General features: G+C 37.4%; 1 protein-coding gene across 3 annotated transcripts in view; it reads left to right on the top strand.

Moving 5' to 3' along the window:
• Syt1 (synaptotagmin 1) overlaps positions 1-15,986 on the top strand; it is a 585,526-nt gene that overhangs the window by 275,893 nt on the left and 293,647 nt on the right. The window lies entirely within an intron of this gene.

The raw sequence follows: 15,986 nt of genomic DNA, 5'->3' as shown, positions 1-15,986 counted from the left end.
TTGAGAAAGGACAGGAGATAATTAGACATCCTCCAAGGCACAGATGGGGAAAATATCATCTCCCTTCTTCTTTTCTTAATCCCAAATATAGCCAGATGTACTGCAGGTCCCAGCTGCCTCTTAAAGACTTATTCCAAACAACAGAATGCAAGCAACTGGGACAGCCACCCAAGCCTAGCTTTCACATCCAGGGGCCTCCCCAGAAACAGTGGATTGAGCTCCTCAAATCCCTATCCATTCTACCTCATAAAGGAAATACTTCCACACAAAGAGATAGGTCTGTGTGTGGTGAAGACAGCCATTTCTGCAAAGTAGAATATTCTCATTTGATGATGTAAAACCAGGCAGTTTAGGAGAATAGAGCAATTAATGTCTATGTGATTATGAAAGCATAATATACAAGATACACAAAGACATGCTCAGGTGAGCTTTCCTGTCCCTTCTTGAATTTTTATTTGACACTCAGTGTTTCAAAATAACAGTATCTAAGCAATTGATCAGTCAAATACTTCCCATTCACCTCCGGCACACACACACAGATCAGATGAGCAGAATAAAAACGGTCAAGAGGAACCTACACTAAAAAGTAGGTTTACCAAAAGTGATGTGATGCTTCTGTGCTTTAATTTGAAGAGAATTTTCTTAAATTTCTTAAACTGTTGTAAGAGGGGTAGTGCTGACATCTTCTGATGGAAACTAGTCACTTTTGCACTTGAAAAATCCAGTTCATGCAGAGGCTCATTAGCGCTCAACATGGCCCCAACTGTATCAGCCTCCACAGCTAAGTGACCTCAGAGGGAGTTACGCAGCTCCTCACAGCCTCCTCCTTTCCTCAAATTGTACATCTTTGTTCATGTGAGACAGTGTTGATTGTAGAATTCTAAATCCATGGAAATCATACATGCATTGGCTCCAACAAGCTTTTATGAAATTATGGGATATTGGTCCAGAATGTCATATGCTTTTATATGCTGTAAGGTTGTGATCTGTTTCTTTTTCTTAAAATTACATATAGTATCCTGTCTGCTTTCTTCCCTCTCCTCTAGAAAATTCTACTTTGTACTGATGAGCATCATAGTGTTCACATAGCCGCTTCATTTTGCTCTAGAATTCCCAGAATCTTTTTTAACTTTTTTATTTATTCACTTTACATCCTGATCACAGCCCCTCCCCTCTTCTCCTAGTCCCCCCTCACACTACACTCCCCCCATCCTCCCCTATCCTCCTCAGAGAAGGGGTAGGTCCCTCAGGGGTACCAACCGACTCTGGCACATTAAGTTGCTACAGGACTAGGCGCATCCTCTCCCACTGAGGCCAGACAAGGTGGCCCAGTTAAAGGAATGGGATTCAAAGGCAGGCCTAAGAGTCAAAGAGGGCCTCCTCTCCATTTGCTAGGGAACCACATGGAGACCAAGCTGCACATTTGCTACACATGTGCAAGGGGCCCATGACCAGGCCATGCTCTTTTGTTGGTGGTATAGTCTCTATGAACCCCCATGGGCCGAGGTTAGTTGACTTTGTAGGTCTTCTTGTGGAGTCCTTGACCCCTCCAGCTCCCTCAATTGTTCCTCCAATTCTTCTATATGACTCCCCAAGCTCTGTCTAATGTTTGACTGTGGGTCTCTACATCTATTTCCACCAGCTGCTCGGTGAAGCCTCTCAGAGGAGTTATGCTAGGCTCCTGTCTACAAGCACAGCAGAGTAGCAGTGTCAGGGATTGGTCTCTCCCATGGAGCTGGTCTCAAGTATGGCCAATCTTTGGTTGACCTTTCCCTACATTCCTGCTCCACCTTCGTCTCTGTACATCTTGTAAGCAGGACAAAATTTGGGTTGAAGGTGGATGGGTTGCTGTCCTTAACTGTCCAACTTCTCTTAAAGCTTCCTCTTACCCAATCATACATAATCATTTCCTGAACTGGGGCATGACCAATTTTGGTCTGAAGAATAATCTCTTGTGAAGGTTTTTGACATATATTGGATTTCTGCCTTGTCTGGTCTTGAGTAAGTATAAAGTTCAATGGTATCAAATAAACATTACTTTAAAAAAAAAAAAAAAGAAAGAAAATTAGCATTGAATATCCTGCTGCTGATTCCAGAAGCTTGCTCTTGGAAATGAGGAATGTGCTTCTACACATGCACCCCATCCCCACTTAGCCACTCCCTGCCATGACCCCTTTGTCAGTAGAAAGCAGACCAGAGACTACTGACAAGTATTGAGTCTGCTCTAAAGCCGCTCTTGGCTGCCTTACATGCTGAAAAAAACAATGGAATACCACAAAAACAATTGCAGGAGCCCAGCTTAGTTTCCTAAAGACAGACCTTGTAAAGAGAACCCAAATCTATATCTGCTTAAATCTCCTGAACTTGAGGACATATTAATAATACTTTGTGACAGAAAATATAATTTAAGTCAATTGGCTTTTATTGAGTTCCTAATATGTAATAGTCATAATATATTATATATGTGCATTCTTCCCTAGTAGAGGAGAATTTTTTAAAACTTCACTTAACCACACATGCTAATGGAAGTGTTCCCCTTTTGTCACTGCTTTTAGCACTTTTTGAAGTGGCTGCCTTCCGTCTGTCACATTTCCTGGTAAGATTTATATGATCCTTCAAATTATAGATATATTACACGTGTCTAGAGTATGCGCTCATTTCCCTAGCTCCATCAGTCATATAATTAGATATAAAAGGCTGTAAAAAGATATTCATTTTTTTAACGAAGGTCAGTAGATTGATAGTCCTAATAAGTGTGTGAACTTGTAACTAGCTACTAACAGTCGCCTATAAAGTGAGCTGTTGCTGCATTTTAATGTATCTGATCCAGATTCCAGGTGTGATTACTAAAGCCAGGTGTTGTCAGAACATACGTAATTCCCATCTATTTTGTTGCCTACAAATTGGGTCTAGCTGATCTGAGATATATTCGAAGTATTGTGATATTCTAGGCATTACATGGTGTTCAGTGAGTTCTTAAGAAATAATAAAATCTTTTTTTCGGAAATATAGCTATTATCTTCCCCATTTTGCCTGAACCTCCACTTTGACACTGTAATCATTAATCTAATTTACTGCACTAATTTAATAAGTGATACCACATCATAAATAAGGTGATTATGAGCATCTATTATTAATAAAAAATTGCTTCACTGGAAATGAAGATTTATGACAAGAGGAGACCATGATTTTGCAAGAGTTCTGTCAACTTTCCAGAATCTATAGCTATACACAGAAACATGGTATAAGTTCGCTATGATGAAAAATAGAATATATTTTAAGTTTTTCTTACCAATTTGCCAGTTTTTCCACATATGTCTTTGAGACTCAAGTTTCTGCCTATGTCCAGTTTGTGTCTTAGATTGACAGCCTTGACATTGCCCTTCTTATCTATGTGTTTAGTCCTTTGAGCCATCCATTCTTTCTAAAGGATGCTACCCAGTAACTCAGAGTGTGCACTCATGTGCATGCATAAGGGGAGAAATTACAGAAAGAAAATAAAAGGAGATAAGGAGCTCCTTAAAAATTTAAAATTGATTTTGAGATCCTTTAGCTAGTCATTACTATACAGTCCAGTGAAGTCCTAGAAGAAAGAAAATAGATACTTAGAAATAGTAATATTTGATATCAACCTGATTTGATTCCAAAGGCATTCACATCAGCTCCGTTCTACAGACAAGGAAACGGAGGCTTATAGGAATTGTGTAACCTTTCACAATTCACAACTGCATCAAAAACATTTTTGCTTGCTTATAATTTAGAACCACATTTAGTTCATAAAGCAATGCTTTTGTACATATAATTTTACTTTATTTTACCCTCTAGCTAGAGTGAAAACCAAAGTATTTTACATTAACTCAATTACCAGCAGGTGTCTAATGGTTTAGTTTTCTGTTTTTGCTGTTAGAGCATTATGATTTCCAATTAGTAAATCCTGATAAACCTGAAACCACTAAATAGGAATGTCTTTAAAAGTCATTTCCTATTAGTGATCATTTAGCCATGTTCATATTCGTTCTCTCTCTTCCTCCTCATCACCTCTGATTGACTCTCTTTGAATGTCAAAGGTGGAATGATTTTTGTATGAATTAGACTTTATTTATCTCAAATAAAGCCAAAGGTGAGTGAGTAGAGCGATAAGATTGGAAGTTAAGCTAAGCCACAGAAGACAGAAAAAAAGAGATAGGTGAGTAAAAATAGGCCATGTGCCTCTCTCCTCATTCTCTACCCTCTTTAGGAGCTACTGAAAATATGAACCTTGATCTCAGTCTCTCTGAAGAAGCATAATACATCTATGCCTCAGTGTTTGTCATGACACTTACAAATTGCTATGCCACAAAAGGTTAAATCTATGGATCTTCAAGAAAAATAGAAATAATTAAAAACTGCAATTAAAACATAACTTTTTCTTTTCTTCTTCATAGTTCAGGGTTTCATTTTTCTGTAGCATGCCTCTCAGTACAACAAAAGCCCTCAGGGCTCTTAGTTCATTTGCACAAAAAGAAAATTGTAAAAAATTCCTCCAAGTATTCTAATATTAATCAAGCTTTAATAGGTATATCACGCTCCTGAATCAGGGACACTCAGTCTCCTGGAACAAGCAGCCCCTGCTTCCTTCCAGGCTCTGCATGAACGCTTCCTCATTAAAGAGGCTTCACATGACTTTCCAACCCCCCCTTGCCACCTTTGTCTTTCTTTTCTCAGAGCACTTGTCACCATGGAACATCTGTTTGTTTAGTATCATTCTCGTTCCATTTAATTGTAAATATCATTAATCCAAGACTTCTTTCCTTCACGACTGTATAACATAGAGGATGAATTCAGTGGTTGTCATTTCAGTGTTTGCGAATTTTAAATGGGTGAATAGTAGAGACCGTTATCTAGGGGTCCAATGCTCTGACTGAATATCAGAGGGGAGTAAAGATAAATTTAAGGGCATTAAAATGTTCTTTGTCTTTATTATACAATATGTGTTATAATACATGATATGTGCAATGATACACTATGAACAGTATTTGACTAATATGATAGAATGGTCAATGAACTCCAATGAATTTGCCATATTAGAAGATTTACATACACAGTCTCAAGTGATCACATTGTCGATGTCCATCTGGTCACCTAAAAATGTCGCCAGCAGTTATTTCCAACCATCAGTAACACAGAGCTCCGGATGGTCTAAAGTTACTGCGTGAACAGGCATGAGGGGTACCAGAGAGACAAATCCAGGACCTGGGAATCTGCTACATATCTTCAACAGAAGAGAGTTGCTAGGTGAAGATGACCAACCTCATTGACTCTGTGTTTGTAGCTCAACCCTATGATATCATGGTGAATTCAGACAGGTTCGGGCTTCTGATTTGATTTAAGAATTAGCACCCTCGATGCTTATGTACTGGTTTGTGCCATTCAGGTTACAGGAGCCTCTAATTTAGGAGCACAATTCACAAGAAGACTGTCAAGACTACACTGAGGCATCTCCCCTGACTTAAACTTGCTTTAGTCATTAAAAAATAAAACCCCGAAGTTTCATATTTGATTCAACAAAATGGAAGTTCAGGAAGTGAGCTAAGGAGATCACTCAGACAGTAAAGCTTTTGCCAGTCAAGAATGAGGAACTCAGTTTGGATCCTCAGAATCCACATACAAAGCTATGTGCAGTGATATACTCTATAATGCTAGTGGAAAGATGGAGACGAGAGGATCCTTGGAGCTTGCTGAGAAGCCAGTCTAGCTGAATCTGTGAGCTCCAGGTTCAATGAGAGAAAATGCTTCAAAAAAAATTAAGTAGAGAACATATTAAGAAAGACACATAAAATTATCTCTCTCTCTCTCACACACACACACACACACACGCACACACGCACCATAAATAAATAATTTGAGGGTTTTTTTGTTTTTATTTCGCGTTCACTTCACATGTTAAATTTCTTTATTTTATTTTATTTTTATTAGTTACATTTTATTAACTCTTTATCTCAGCTGTATCCTGCTCCCTCATTCCATCCCAAACCCTCCCTCCCTCATCTCCTCCCTGCCCCTTTCCAAGTCCACTGATTGGGGAAGACCTCCTCCCCTTTCATCTGACCCTGTTTTAACAGGTACCTTTCAGGACTGGCTACAAAGTCCTCCTCTGTGGCCTAGCAGGACTGCTCCTCTCTTGGGGGTAGGGAGGTCAAAGAGCCTGCCATTGAGTTCCTGTCAGAAATAGTCCCTGTTCCCCCTTACTATGAGAAACCAATTGGTTACTGAGCTACCATGGGCTTCATCCAAGCAAAGGTTCTAGGTTATATCCATACATGGTCCTTGGTGGAATATCAGTCTCAGAAAAGACCCCTGTGCCCAGATATATTTGGTCCTTGTGGAGCTCCTATCCTTTCCATGTCATACTAACCCCCACTTCTTTCATATGATTCCCTGCACTCTGCCGAAGATTTGGTTATGAGTCTTAGTATCTGCTTTGATAAAAGAAGGCTCAGACAGGGGTCTTCTATAAGACTGTTTATCCAACCAAGGACCATGCATGGATATAACCTACAACCCCTGCTCAGACATAGCCCATGGTAGCTCAGTATCCAAGTGGGTTCCCTAGTAAGGGGGACAGGAATTGTTTCTGACATGAACTCATGAGCTTCCCCTCCCCCCTGAGGGAGGAGCAGCCTTGCTAGGCCACAGATAAGGACATTGCAACCATCCTGAAGATATCTGATAAGCTAGGGCCAGATGGAAGAAGAGGAGGACACCCCCCCCTCCCCAGTGGATTCGGAAGGGGGCAGGGAGGGTTTGGGAGGGAATGAGGGAGAAGGCTACAGCTGGGATACAAGTGAATGTATAAAATTATTTAAAAATAAAAAAATTATTTAAAAAATAAAAATAAAAAATAAATAAAAAAAGAAGGCTCAGGAGTTATTAGACCACCTTCGACTAAGAACAGACAAATGAAATACACTTGTTACTTCAGTGTCAATCTTTAGAACCTCAGCTCCAGTTACCAGTCCAACCACCGGAGTAGTTTCCTTTCAGAGGCAAAAATTAGTTCTAGATGAGGATCGAGCATCCTACCCAGGGTCCTCCTTCTTGCTTAGCTTCCTTAGGTGTACAACAACAGGAACAAAAACTCAAACAGTGACTCTGCCTTTACTAAGAGAAAATAATTTAAGAAATATTAGTGGATCATGATAAAATAGATAATTTGTGCTGCTTAATATTGTTTCCATGAAAGATCTAACCAGATAGAGAGAACACAGATAGAACAATCAGATAAGTAAAAAATGGGTACATAATAGCTGGGTAGTGTTATAACAGAACAATCAGATGACATATTGGATGAAGAGTAGTCAGCAAGTCAGACATTGTATACATGGGTGAAGAGACATGAACAAAAGGATGTCGTGGGATGAGCATGACAGAGAACATCATTTGACTCTACTATACCTGCTAAGACTGTGTTGAAGGTTGTGAGGAATATATGACAACCCAAGAACTTAATAGGACCATGGATGTCTTCCTAATGCATTGGAGAAGGACCAATAACCCTCAAGTGGGAATCCATTGTGAAATGTTCCTTCTTCCTCATTTACCATAGTTGATTATTTTAACCCCACTAAGTGTGAGGGTTAGAAAAGATTCAGTGGATCTGTCAAGAGCAGAGGATATAGGGAAACTCTGGGCTAAACTGTAAAACCTAAACCAGACTTCTAGCATTTTCTGGTAGCAGCACACCAGAATCAGAAAACATGGGCAGGTGGTGCTGTGCCAAAGGCTTCTGATACAATGAAACTACTTGAGAATGAATAAAAATGTCATTAAAAGAACAGTTATTTGCATTGGATATACAACTATGCCAAAAATGACTCAATCTGAATATATTACAAATATTTGCAGAGATAAATAGTTGTACAAATGGGTAAAGCCCTATGCAAACGGACACAAATAGAATTGTGCATTTACAAGCAAAACTAAGAAGCATTTTCAGATTAAATGTTTGCTGATCTCTCATCAGAAACGCTCACTAAAAAGTCCAGTTTTCAATCTGTATGTTAAAACAGAATATTTACTAAGATTCAACAAGGACCACAGGATATACAGTCATAGCGACCAAAGGATAACTTTATGCTAATCTAGAAAGAATTTTTTCCTAAGTTCTTTTTTTTCATATTGAGTAATAACTAAGTTTATATATGTGTTGATATGAGACATGTTTGAGAATTTTAGGATATATTAAAATAATTTTAGGTAATAATTGGTCTATACCAGTAGTTCTCAACCTTCCTACGCTGCTACTCTTAAAATAGTTCCTCATATTGTGCTGACACCAAGCCATAAAATTATTTGTACTACTACTTTCTAAACTGTAATTTTCTACTGCTATGAATCATACCGTAGAATCTGCTTTTTCCTATGGTCTTAGGTGAACCCTGTGAAAAGGTCATTTGACCCTCCGAGTGGTTGCGATTCACAGGTTGAGGACCACTGATCTATACCAAGCTTTGCTCAGACTTGCCCCTGAACACATTGGGGCATAAAGATACTCTAAGAACAAGACCATTTTACCTGGATGTCTCTGGCCACTCTTGCAAATCTATCAATTTCTTTCTAAACACAGAGACTCACAATCACGCTGTTTATAGAAACCATAATTTCCCATGAGAGCCCCACATTTGTTTTCGCACACCTCCAAAGCACAGGAACTGACTACCCCAGTTCCGTATTATTTTTTCAAGAATGTTTTATGTCAAACAGCTGGAGATCTCCCACTGTACTTAGGTTCATCCCATAATAAAAGTGACTGGGGCTTTCTAAGGTTGTGTTTTCTATGTTTTGATAGAAACCCATTATGTGCCCAGCATTACTCCAGCCCTTGGCATACTGGCCCCATGGGACTGAACCTGTCAAGTGTAACTTCCACAAATAAAAACCTCATGCTGCTTGCTATCTGTTTTGAAGGACAGAATCTTTGTCTTTGACCTAAGAGCCTCAAGTCTTCTGCCAGACTCATGAATTTAGAGCATAATAAGATTCCTTTCGGTGTTGGATAAAACTCAGCTCCCTCACATATTGGGGGGGGGGGGGGGGACCTACACATGATCATTTTTCTAACTATATCCATCTCAATTATGTCTCAGAAAGAGCATCTGGCGAAGAGCCAGGGAGGTCCAGTAGTAGAGGAATTGGCACCACAAAGTAGACTCAGGCAAATTATTTCCTTCCTCTTTAATCCTCAGTTTTCTTGTGTATAAAGTAATCATGGAAAAGAGGTGCTCCTGGACAGTCTTTTAAACTCTAAACTATTTTTATTTTTTATTATTAATGTAATCTCTCATTTTATTCAGATTACATGGATTGTGTATAATAATTTTTAAGTCAAAGTGTATTGTATTAAAACACCCATTCAAGATAATCTCTACATATTTCCATAAGTATGTGCCAGCCAACCCTAAAAATATGTTAGAGAATGCTTGAACACTTTCATCTGAATGTTTGCTTTTTAAATGTAACTATATGGTGTATATATTCAAGCGTGTTATAAGCCAAACACTAACAAGCACAACAATAAATTAACATACATTCATTGACCTTACAGAATAAAAGTGGAAAACAGTCCATTTTAAAATAAACCTATGTTGATAGAAAAATCTTAACTGTTTTTAAGATGAACAGTTGTGAGTCACTGTGAGAAACAGTACCAGCAGTAAAAACACTAATATTAAAAGCATCAAAGAAGCTAACTAGGAAGCTGCAATAATTAAGCTTAAGTTTTATTCTTTTCCAGTTATGGCCCCACATTAGCTGTTGGGATTGTTTAAATGCTGCAATCATTTGGAATGCGGTTAATCAGAGTGGCTTCAATTTCTGTTGGAAATTGTTACTCATTTTATTTTCTTTGATTGGCATTGCTACACTTGAGAAGGAGGTGATGGTTCTGAACTTTGAAAGAACTACCCAAAATGGGAAAGACAGAGATACAGATCTATAGATAATTAATATGAAAGAAGAAATATAGAACTCAGTGCATCATTCACCTATAAAATAATAATTATCTACATATCAGTGACTAGAAAAAATGACAGTTTTGTTTTAGAAACTAATAAAATATTCTCTAAATAATGTAAAGAGAAAAAAAATGAAAAACAAGGAGAGAAGCCAGTTTGGAAGAACAACTTCATGAGCACAATTTTTTTGAAGTTGTAGTGTAATGAAAATCTAGTTTTATTTTATCGTTACTTTTAGATGCTTGTTTATATCCTAATGAGAGAAAGAAAGAGGGTGTGGATTTGGTGGATGAGAACATAGGGAGGATATGCGAGAAGGTGGGTGAGGACAAATCATAATCAATATATTTTATTTAAGAAATCTATTTTTAATTTCAAAGAGTTCTAATTTTGGTCACAATTAGGAACAAAAGCCTCGCTAGGAATATAAGTTTTTAGTCACCTGTGTTCAAAGATTGCAAGCATCATGTATGAGAAATCATCTGTTATTCTCGAGTCTGGAGTTTTCAAGTCATGCTGGCAATTTCCTGACACTCTTTCCAATAACAGGTCACCTTGTGACTCACTAAATTGTTTCAAATCTTATACGCCATTTTTCCTGTTGCAGAATGTCAAGCTCAGATCAGCCTTTTCTTCACAGGGGAAAGTTTTAAAACAACATTGTGTATATGCAAACTGAATAATTATATCTTTCTTTACCTGAGAAATATGGAAGCGAGAAAAAAAATAACAAATCATTTTCCTCAATCAATGAGAGTGATTCAGCCCTACAGAGGCATATCTGAAGTACTGTGGAAAAAAAGGAGACCTGACAATTTCTATTTGATTGTAGGATGTATAGCATCATCAAAATGACAAGGTAAATGCTGAGGAACATTTTTCTGAGTGTTGGAAGAATTGACTGGGTATTCAGTGGAAGCTAAATGAAAATGTCAGGGTAACGATAAAGATTTTGCACTTTAGCGCACTCTAATGATTGGTACATAGCGAGATTTGATTGTGGCTTCAAGAAAGTAGGAATTTGAACTTTCAAAGATACTGCCTGGCTAGAATGCTCTGTCATTTTTGCATTCAAGATTTTATTGAATATATACATTTTAATATCATGTAACGAGATGCTCCATTGAACAGATTGAATCCCTAAATCGCTTTTTTTCTAGATTTATTTCTAATTGAGTATAAATTCATTTTAAGCTTTCTTTCAAGTCATAATCAGTACGCAATATGAGTTCAATGACCAGATTTAATGTGTGTCTCACAGGGCAGAGAGTTTAGAGAAGCTTTCCAAGTTCTTCTGATGGTAAGAGTGATTGACAGGAAAGAGGTCTGATGGGAGAAATGAAAAAAAAAAAGGTGTTGGTGAAAGGGAGAATGTCTTCACTTATAAAACTGAATACTGTGATGCATGTCTTTAACCCAGGCACTCAAGATATAGAGGCAGGAAGAACAGAAGTTCAAGGTCATCCTCAGCTACATAACAAGTTCAAGGTCAGCCTATGATACATACGACCCTATCTCAAAAAAAATTTTTTTATTTAATTTTAAATTTAAATTTAATTAGTTTCCAGGAAACTAACACACAGCTCAGTGACTATATTTTATTGCTGACTATTGATTTTAAATTTTTCCAACATACAAAAAAAAATTGGCATTGTGAGCCTATTAGTATGTTAACTCCTTGATTTTAGTCATCCTTTCATAATAGGTCCATGACAGAGCATTCTGCTGTTTACCTTAAGTGAGTGCAATTTTATTTGTGAATTATTCCTCAGTGAAGCTGGGAACAAAACAAACTAGGTTTGTGACATCACGAGGCTTTTATGAAATATTATTTAATTACTTTTTTCCCATTGCAGTCTCTTTAATGAGTTCATTTGTACATCATCGGTATGCCTATCAAGATAAATACGATATAGACTTTCACCTAAGAAGAAAAGACTGTAAACAAATAACAAGCTACTTAGGAAGAAAAATTTAGACACTCATAAAATAATTATTGTGCATTTCATTCTTTAAACGAAGAGGGAGAGCATTGTGAGGATACAGTCCCCTGGCTGAACTGAACATATTCCTTTTGATGGGCAAATGTACCTGTGAGAACATGAACTTGAAATTGTCATGCCTTTACTTTTAGGGCCATAGGGAAGAGAAGACTGGGGAGTGGATCTGTTTATGATTCTTTTGACACAAGCAGGATGGCTGAGAAATTCCTTACATTCTCAAGGGGTTGAATTTCGGAGCAAATAGTATCCTAGCAAGAGTAATTAAAAATAAGTAGTTAATTAACAGCTTTTGCTCTGTGAGTTCAAAGAAGCAAATCAAAATGGACTATTCCATTATTCCAAATTCCCAAACAGCAGCTTGCCACTTGGCATTTCCTAAAATTTAGGGAAGACATTGGACTGAGCTCATCTTACACCAGGAAATAATGAATGTACCTACCTTCAGAGTAAATAATGACTTTCCTATTTTTAACATTTACGAAAGCAAACATCCTGTTTCAGTTTGTGGGCATCGTTATCATCTGCTATATGTTAAGATTTTAGTACCAGCCAAATGTCTGTTTTATGTGTTCTTGTGATAACACAATATTATTAGGTTGGTGTATTAAGTATCTGGCTTTAACAAAGGAGGGTAAAGAAGGAGTGTGTAGGTTAAGCAGCTTTTCTGAATTCTATCAAATGCTCACCATCAAATGCTCGAGGCTGGCACTAGAACACAGAAAGGACTCGCCCAAAGCCACCTTCTTAACTACCAGCTTGCATGCCAATCTTGACTAATAGTAAATTTCGTGAATACATACAGAGGTACTAGATAAAACAGTGCCCACTTGGAATGACACCTGATGTCCATTTTTATTGCCCATTATTGTAATACAATTCACTCGGCACCCAACAATATGATGATAATATAATAACATTTTAATTGATCATAGTGAATACCTGTATTCCTGTAACTTCCACTTTTAACACATTCTCCAAACATTCTCTGATTTGGTTTGGGCCAGCAACCTACTGCTTTCATTAAACAGAAGTTAATCTGTTAAACAAAGTAACTTCGTGTAAATATAAGTCTCCTAGGTCTAGAAGAAAATCATTTTCTATGTTTCTCATTAATTATAATGACAATTGGTCAATATTATCAAGTAGTTTCTCCTTCTGCATATTAAAATTGATTTCCTCTCTAGTTTTAATTCTACTAATATTACATACCTAGGAAGTAAAACACACACACACACACACACACACACACACACACACACACACAAACTACTTCCACCATTTCATGTTTGTTTATTTTGAGTCTTTTGTTTTCCCCAAATATTATCCTTTTGTCTTTACAGACAACAATAATAATAAGTTAGAGATGGCCCTTGTCATCCCGTAAACTCATATATTACAGGCACTGTTATTGGAATTAATTTGGGCTGGGAGCTTATGCCCATTACCCCATTAATACAACCACCTCATAAAGCAGCTCTCATTATGTAGAACTACATAAAAGTCCCATGCCCCCAGAGAATTTCCAGAACTCTCAGAACTCATAAAAAAGCAATGACAAAAGCCAGTTCTAAATCAGGAGTGCCTGTCTCAAAACACTACTTTTATTTATTTTAATTTAAGAATTATTTTTAGTTTCTGAACTTATAATTACATCATTTTCCCCTTCCTGTAACACTTTTTTTTTTCACCCCATCACCTCGGCATCTCCAACATATGCTTCAAAATACTGAAAACTAAGAGTTTAACTATAAAAGGGGAAGTCTTGATGTCACTTTTTAGTTTATGTTTTATAGACATTTTAGTGCGCAGTCTCTAACGTAGGGGATACAATTCAAAGGAAGCTGTAATTGTGTACTTGTTACTTCACAGTACCTTTTATCAGTCTGCTGATCCTCTCCAGCTTCCGGATGTATACAGAGGACACCAATTTGTCACCGGCTGGGGAGATTTCTTTCATTTCTATCCCCCTGCACAAATCTCCATTCCTGTCATGTTGTTAGCAGGTATTTATTCCACTCCTGCAAGCAGTCACACCTAAAAATCAGATCATAGATATTCATGTCCTTCCTCAAACCCCAGCACACACTGATTTAACTCCTAGATATTTATTTCACTACGACACAAAGAACAACATAAATAATTAATATTGATTCCTCTGATCTTGCCTCTCATCCAAACACCATTCACTACTACCAGAAGATAGAGACGAGCTTTACCTCAACCTCACTGACATTTAAATATTTAGCTCCCACTCTATGGCTCTCAAACTGTTAGTACTGTGCACAAAATGAACTACTAAAATAACAGTAGTTTAAGCTACAAACAAGAAGTCAACTAAAACCAATACAATTTCATGTGAGAATTGAGGAGAAATACCTGTAGTAACTTACATTTGGGGCATCAAGTCTATATTTTTCACTCCCATGGAATGAGTTATGAAATTATTGTTCCATAATAAAACTTTGAGTTTAATTTCACTGCCTCCCCCAATGGACTAACTGTAACTTGTTATCTATACATATTTATGATTTATTGTCGAAACTTATTAACAGCTCTCACTCACTTCTGTTTATCTCTACCCTTTAACCCTTAGCTTTGGGGAAATCATTTGACCTTCTAAAGGTTTTCTTCCTTTGTAAAATGCAAACTTCACCCACAGGTAGGCAGAAGGTTTAAATAATAGTCATACGTGTTATATAATATATAATGTGTGTATCAGTGTCTAGCACATACTCAGTAAGCTTGAACTTGTTTTTATAAATTTTATTGGGAACATATATACATTCTTAGATATCATATTTGCAAGGTTTTCACATAAAGTAGGCCATAGGTAGAAATAAGTAAATATAAATTTTAAGATAGTGGAAATAGCTCTCCATCCAAGACAAAAATAATATTTTAAGCATATTTTAAACACCAGATTTCATCCAAAATCCCACAGTGCACAAAAACTTGAAATATCATATATGAGCAGATTAAAAATAACCAGTTTCCTTTCTTCTCAGACCTCCCTATGACTTAGCCCAGCACTGTTCACACTAGTGATACCTAAGTGTATGTCATAGCTCTTTAGGATCATCACAGAGCAAAAGGAATTCAAGCTGCCTATGTGCTTGGTCTTTTGCCTTCTGAAGTAGCTCGCTGTTTTTTCTTTCTTAGTGTTAGAGGTTGAAAAGCTATGAGTTTGATCGGGGTGTAATAGCACATACTTTTAATCCCAACACTCAGGGAGGCAGAGGTAGGCAGATTTTTGTGAGTTCAAGGCCAGCCTGCTCTACAAAGAGAGTCCGGGACAGGCAAGGCTACACAGAGAAACCCTATCAAAACAAAACAAAACAAACAAACAAAAACAGAGGAAAAGTTATGAGCTTGAACTTAGAAATAAGGAGTCATGAAGTGGGAGAGCTTAGAAGTTAAGAATGGAGTGGCGAGTCCACGTGATCACAGAGACCTGGAGGTACAGAAGCTCCACTCTGGAGCTTCCAAGGTTGAAATGCCAATAGATGAAGTCTTTTCCCTCATTCTGCTTCATTTTCCTCCTTCAATAGTGGTCTATGACTGTGTCATTTTGTAGAAATCTGAATCTCCATGATGATTTTTGGAGGCACAAAATGAAGTCCTGGTTCCTTTTAGACCTATGAATAAAATGGAATTTCCCAGTTATTTTTATCACAGCACACTTTGAAAAAAAAAATACTCTGATGGTTATGAGTTACATAAGCACTCATCATGTGTGGGCACAGTGTCAATTTTAATAGTACTTTTTGGTAAATGAAATGGTTGCATTCCCTGTCTGTATCTTCTTGTTCTTTCGTGTTTCGCCTACTCCCGGTGTTTAAATAAGCTTCTAAACCAACTCACCATGGAAGAGGATAAAGAACTGTCAGAATTTATATCCCTCCTTTACTAAATCAAATCACACATGAAACAGTTGTAGTTTATGCTGCTTTCTGTGGAGTGGTTAAGGTAGGCCATGGAGTAACAAGAAAAG

Source organism: Psammomys obesus, unplaced genomic scaffold (genome assembly GCF_907164565.1).
Source record: "Psammomys obesus unplaced genomic scaffold, mPsaObe1.curated_primary_1811, whole genome shotgun sequence".
Taxonomy (NCBI): domain Eukaryota; kingdom Metazoa; phylum Chordata; class Mammalia; order Rodentia; family Muridae; genus Psammomys; species Psammomys obesus.
The sequence above is the reverse complement of the archived record's forward strand: the minus strand, read 5'-3'. Positions and strand labels throughout refer to the sequence as shown.